The sequence below is a fragment of the Symsagittifera roscoffensis genome, chromosome 5 (genome assembly GCF_963678635.1).
Source record: "Symsagittifera roscoffensis chromosome 5, txSymRosc1.1, whole genome shotgun sequence".
NCBI lineage: Eukaryota > Metazoa > Xenacoelomorpha > Acoela > Convolutidae > Symsagittifera > Symsagittifera roscoffensis.
The window spans coordinates 11,669,600-11,676,741 of NC_087066.1; positions in this window are offsets into that span (position 1 = coordinate 11,669,600).

The window sequence follows — 7,142 nt, forward strand, 5'->3', positions numbered from 1 at the left end:
TCCGAGGGCTGATACCAGATGTTACCCTGATTTACACATCTATTGTTAAAATTGCAATAACTGTTTTTGTAATAAGCTGATCAACTAGTTGGTTTCAGAAGCAGGGGAATTACTTAGACTGCAGCGTCAGTTCGTCCGGTGTTGAAGAATTGGTAGAAAGAGGCAATTAGTGGGTTGCTAGCATGGTTCTAAGCTCATCACTCTTCAGAATATCAAAAAACTTAGAAGCTACTGCCATGTAGATTTTACTGTTTAATTCGTCTGGCTGGCTTGGCGCTTTAACATCTCCAATTCATCTGCTAACTTATCAATTGACTCTTCTTTTCGTTGCTTCTGCTTCTCGAAGCGCATCATCGCTTGATGCCTCTGCAGTCTTGAACAAAAGCAGTTCAACATTAATTCCAAACTATTTGTCGCGCTGTGCCTCAGATATTCCTACTTGGCCATCACACAACTCAAACCAGTCCATTCGATGTTGTTAGTGAGCGTGCTGCATTCCTGTGTTTCTGTCAGGTCCTCTCAGTTGTTCCCTTTCTTCAGCTTCACGACTCATTTGCAACAGTGTTTTAATCATGTAGTCATCCGTTCTCGCCTTCATGCGTTTTGTCGTCCTGACGGTTCTGTTGCTTGGTTCGAAGCATTTGTTCTGCAAATTCTCGCGATACAAATGAACAACTCTTTAGTTCAATCATCCTGATTGAACACTGTTGCTCTTGTTCAACTAATCCATAATGCTCGTCAAGAAGGCCTCATCCATTGATTTCTATCAAAAACCAAGGGCGTTATGAGAGGTGGCGTCAATCTATTTGTGACAGGTAGGTTTAGACTGGTCGAAACTCTTAGGCCATCATTCTGTCTTGAAGGTGTTTGGTATTCCGCTTCAACCTTTCCAAGTGTCTTTCATGGCCAGAAGCTGCCGTTGCTAAGAGATCACTTGAATCCTGCATTCCACTTGAAGTCCTACTGAACGTTCTGACCGTCCCAATTGGCCTGAGGTGCCACTTTCTGCTGTCAAAGTTATTTCTTCGACAGGGGTTAAACTGTCAAAGCTTAGTTAAAATTGATAATCCTGATCATCTTCGTCATCATTAGCCCCTGCTCCCATCGCAAATGGGAAGAATTTTCCCAGAGCGTTCGTTTGCCTCTCCGAGAAAGAAGGAGGAAAAGCCGCATTTTCGGCGCTCCTTGCATCATCGTGAAATCTATGGGTGAACTCTCAATCTTTCCGATGTCTTTTCCCGATCTAGTGTCCCACTTGAAATAGCAAATTCTTGTTACTGTTAAACAGAAATTGGTTTGCACATCAGTCTTCTCGTTTTGGTTTATTCAGTCCTTTGTCCTTCAGTAATTTCATCATTGACTGGACTCCGGTGCACATCTACTTCCAGCGTTGTTGGGTTTTCCTTGTCTTCGAAGACTTTTGATTTCTGTTTTCAATCATTTCCTTCTCAACTTATCTGCCTCGGGGTTGCCCTAGTAAAACTAAAAACTTATTTCGAATAACAATAAAAAAATGTTAATTGTCTGTTTCGGATTGTATTTGAAAAAATACTGCGAATCTCCACATCTCCAAGTGATTTTGACTTAAGTTAATATATATATTTTTTTGTTTATGGACAATTCACATATGCAGTCACTAGTTTTTTGTTGTTATTGATTTTTGTATTTGACCTAAGCTCCTAATAACTTCTAGTAAATTTATTTGACCGCTCTGTTTACGCGTTTCCGGTGCGACGATCCACTTTGCATACGGTGAACTGTCTTTCTTCACCCTTCCGGATCCCCATTTGCTTTTATGGGCAGTGACGGGTCTGTTTTCCGATTCTTCCGCTTCGACGTTTCCGTTCATCGACGATGAAAGGTCTTTTATTGTGACCAAATGGCTTTTCGATTTTCGATCCTTCCAAATAGGACCCTTCCGTATGGTGAAACGGAGACCTTCGGATTGATATTTTTGATGGAAATGATTGATATGATGGGTTGATGAAAACGAGAACCTTCCGAATTGGGACCCCTTGGGATTAGTGAGATTAAAACCCTACTGTGTTGTTGAAAATGCAACACTTCCGGGTTGGCATCTTTCCAGCTTGGTGGAAATTCTGAGAGAAAATTCAAATAGTTACAGACTTTTCTTGATATGAGAAGTATCGATAAATTTAATGATTCCTCGCCAAACTGGAAAGCAAAATCAGAAGGCCGTTTTTGCCGAAACTGACTGGCGCGTCAAACTGCTTCACAACGTTGCCTTTAGAAGAGTTTGGTACTTGCGTAAATCAGCGTTTGGAAAGGTATTGTGCTTGCGATATAACTGAAAGATGTCCCTTCTCACTGTGTTTGTGGAAAAAACTTCTCGGTTGCACGTTGTTTGCCTTGTCCTACTGGAGGCTTATCAAATATTCGGAATCATGAAGTGAGAGACATAACGGCAGATTGGTAGTTTAATGGAATTGAAACTACCAGTTTGCGATAAATTTAAAGAAACTTCCTTCTAAGTTGACGTTGACATATTTCTTCTCAGCTCGAAAATTAGGAGGCACTGGGGATGAAATTGTGTGGACTTGAAGTTTCGGGGGAGGCGGACTCGGAAAAAGTAAACCATTGACGAGGTTTACAAAGAAACCTGGTGGTGTTTTTGTTGAAGAGTTGGGAAAAAGCCTGATAACATTTAAAACATGCATATCAAAACTATGTCAGTGTCTTAAAACGTATCTATTCAAAAAGCGAACAACAATACAGAATTCAGTAGAGCTTTAAAATCAAATTTTACATCAACGTTTTTAAACATTAGGAAAATTGATATCAGTCCTATTCTGAAACCTGAACAACATTTGACAGGGCGCCATTCTGACCAATTGTATGGGTTACTGCAGATTTCTCCTTTCTGCAAGTTTAAATGAATGGCAACTCAAAAGTGTCTAAATATATAGAGACTGACACACAAACACGCAGCGAGATTATAGATAACACTGATGTTAATTCGGTTTAAAAAATATCTCGCTGGCGGTGAAATGCACAAATATTCCACTCAAACAAGCGAATGACATCGCCAGTGGAAAACCTTATCGGCAGAAATCTACCAAAAATGTAGAAAAATTAACTAAAATTTAGCAATAGCTAGTCTGGACATGAGTCTGGGACCTCGACCTGGGCAGTATAACGGAGCAGGGGCGGATCTAGGTTTTTCTCGAGGGGGGGGGGAGGATTTTCCAAAATGTTTCGAAAATTTTGTCGACCTTTTTTATAGGTCGACCATATTGATTTTGCGAGCTCTCTCAAAGCACTACAATGACCCAGATTTTGGCCAAAATCACATGAATCCCAAGCGAATCAATGTAGTCTTAAATAATTAAGTCAAATCTGGGAAAACCCTCGTTTTGGCGGTTTCCTTTTTGGGTTTATCTCAAGTTTCAATTCGACGGTAATGTATTAATTTTGTACTGCCGATGCGCATTTTGGTGACTGTGAGTTCGACAACTGCAAAAAATCTACGCAATAAGAGATTTTTTGAAAATTGAAAAGTACGTATCTGATGTATCTTGTACAGGATTTTCTCGATGGGGGTGGGCGGGTTCTTCAAAAACATTTCAAAAATTTTGTCGACACTTTTCTTAGCTCGAACGAATTAATTTTCCGAGCTCTCCCAAACCCCAGACTGTTGCCCTTCAATGACCTGAGTATCTGACAGCTCCTAGCATTTTTTATTGTAGCCTAGGACAGTCTAGAAACCCTGGCATCAATTCAATTCAGACAAGGCAAAATGCAATGTGGCATCATTTGAAATTTTCTGTGGGATCGATTCTGTGGAAACTAAAGGAATGATTGCACTGATTGAGCGACTGAAGCATCTTTTAGATCAGTCAACATGAAGTATCACATTCTTTGCAAAATACGTTTGGAGTTTTTTAACTTCCCATTAAGTAAATTGTGCTTATACATATCAAAAATTGTTTAACAAAGTCGTCAAGTCTTAAGTCAGAATTTTTTTTCAGTCTTCAATCTTCGAAGTTCGATAATTTACTTTTATTCGACGCTTTATTATTAAATAATCTTTTCGCTTCCAATTCAAGGTTTTTTATGCTTATTGTTTTTTCAATAGCTTTTATCGGTTTCAAAAATATCACCTGCATGAAATCCTACAGTCGATTTGATTACTTCACATTTACAGTGAAAACAATCATAAACAATTGGGGTATTTTTAAATTTAACTGAACGTTTAAAGACACAATTTTATCAAATTCTTTTGTTAAAATTGTTGTTCTATTGAAAACTCTTACAATCAATTATTAACAATTTCTTTTGCAAAAAAAAGTTATTGGTCTCTTGAAAACTCCCATAATGTAAAAAGGTTGAAATTGTGTAAATTTTTAACTTCTAACTCAAACAAGACTGGTTTTATCAGGGCGAAGCCCTGAATGTTCCGACTGCTTTTTGAGGTCTATGGAGCAGTAACAACATGAAAAAATTAAATGCAAAAAAATAGAACGAATTTTTTTAAGTTTGATATTTTTCGTGAAAATCATCCCCCCACACGCCATATAAAGTACAAAATAGATAGATTGTTTAAACACCCATTTCTTTACAAAAAATAATCACTGAAATTTTTTTTTCAAATTTACGCTCAGGACAACAATATCTTTTGTATGATATAATACAATTGGGTCAAAAATGGCTAATTAAAAAGTCGAAATTTGTCTGAAGAAAAAAAACCACCCCGAGTACAAATATTCCATTACTTTCGTTACGAAAGTCGGAACAAAAAGCTAGATTAGGAAAAAACAAACTAGATGTTCACAGGATATCAAAGAATTGAAAATGATTAACACGTCATCTAAACAAGAGCACTTTTAAAGAATCGAACAAAAATGCACATATATCAGGGCAAAGTCCTGAAGGTATTGACTGAATTCTGAGGCGACCTTTAACGAAGTTTGATAAAGCAATGGACCAAATACGCGAAAAATTTTTTTTTTCAAGTTCTTCCCTCAAACGCTAATGTAAATGACAAACGGATGTACTTTGCTTCTTGTGTCTTTTTAATACGACCAAATGATTGCCTCATTTCTATTTGAAACGCATTATTCTGCCCTTTATAAGTGTTACAATAATGTAAATTATCAAAAAATGGTCAAAATAGCCAAACACTTATATCCTTATAAAAAATTATCACAGCTAAAAGATTCTTTCGAATATTACCTCAAGGCAAACTTTTTTTTCAGATTACATAAGACAATTTGGTCAAAAATGCGTTTTTATTAATTCAAAGTTGAAAGAAAAAAATAAAAAAGCCACGCAGAAATTTTCCGCGCTTTTTTTGAAATGGTCTTATTTTTGAAACAAAAAAAACGTCATATAAAAAAACCTTCAAAAAAATCCTTCATTTTCAACCTGAAATTGCATCACCCTGATAAGACCAATCTTGTCTGTTTCGGTTAGAAGTCAACATGATTAGTTCATTTCTTTATCGACCGAGCAGCAGACCATTTTTTGAGTCGCGCAGAGTCGCAACATATGTTTTTTGGTCACACTCTGTTAAACTTTGACGTAACCACTACACACAGAAAAATCGATCTAGCCGTATAATTGATTGAAAATTTTATAACGCTTTAACAATTCTATGACAGGTTTTCTATAAATATAAGCAACGCTAGGACTTTGCCTTTTGAGAAAAAAAGATTCGAACAACATGTTCATTCATTTGATCCAATGTTACTAGAAAAGTCAAAAATTTAGAAAAAACGAGAACAAAATTAAGTCCAGAACTGTTTTTTAATTTAAAGTAGGGAGTAACTACTGTGCAGAGAGAATTCGTATGATCGACATGATTAAACCCTTAATCTCAGATTTAGTATTTTTGAAAAAGAAATTTAAAAAAAAACTTTCCAAAAAATGGTCAGAACTGATAACAAATCAATTTCTGCGAAATCAAAAAAATTGTACCTAGAAACATTGTGGCGTAGCTGCTTGAGCATGAACAGTTACCACAACATGTTACTTCGATTGAACCTCTATTCTCAGATTTGATAGAATATTTTTTGAGTCGCGCAGAGTCGCACCATAGATAGAATATTTTTTGAGTCGCCAGAGTCGCACCATTGTGGCGTAGCTGCTTGAGCATGAACAGTTACCACAACACGTTACTTCGATTGAACCTCTATTCTCAGATTTGATAGAATATTTTTCAAAAAACACAAAAAGTTTTCAAGTTGAAATTAAAGAATTTTTTTTCAGTATGTTGTTCTACTGCAATTAAGGAGACATCATTTATGCATGGATTTATCCATCAAACATTTCCGCTGATTAAGCCCTTAACCTGATTAATGGTAGACAAACTTTTATTAAATTTTAAAAATTTCAAAAAAAGGTCATAAATAAATACATTCGTTTTTTTTCTGAAGGCTAGTTTGTTTTGTACAACAAACAGGGCGTGTCAGTTTATGCGTTGGAGAGAGCTTCAGCCGGGTAATCGCTTGAAATGTTAATCTCAGAATTCGACTTCACCTTAAAATTTTTCTTTTTTTCTTTTAGAGTTAAGGTTTATCAGGAAAATTCTACAATCAGGTTCCTCGATTAAAAAATACGTTCAAACTTTCTCGACCTAGGAATTTACAGGAAAGTTTTCGAGAAAAAAAAACTGGGTCACATCTACACCCTCATTGTTATTTGAAAATGCAGTAGCAAGTGATTATACGTAAGAAAAAAATGGGCGAATATGCATGCACACATGTTAGTCGCCGGTCTTGCCATTAGTGCCACTGTTTTGAAAGTCGGGACAGTAGTTTTTGAAAAGAAAAAAAATTTCGAAAAATGAAAAAAATCCATACTGTTTTATGATAAAATTTTTATCAAACAGGGTAAAAAGTACGAAGTACAAGCATGTACTGTCTCGATAGACAACATGGCTCTTTTTCCTCCCCCCACCTCGCACCAGAATCAAATTTATGGCGTCATGAGTGATTGGCTCTTTTTCGTCCCCTCCACCTCACTTAACATCAAATATACCTGTTATAACCTAATCAACCCGCATGCAAATTTTTGTAATAATCGGACTTGTTGAGCAGAAAAATCATTTGTAAAACTTTGCATGTGGGGGAAATGAAAAAGAGCCGAGTGGTTTTACAAGAATAGTTATGAAGATCAAATAA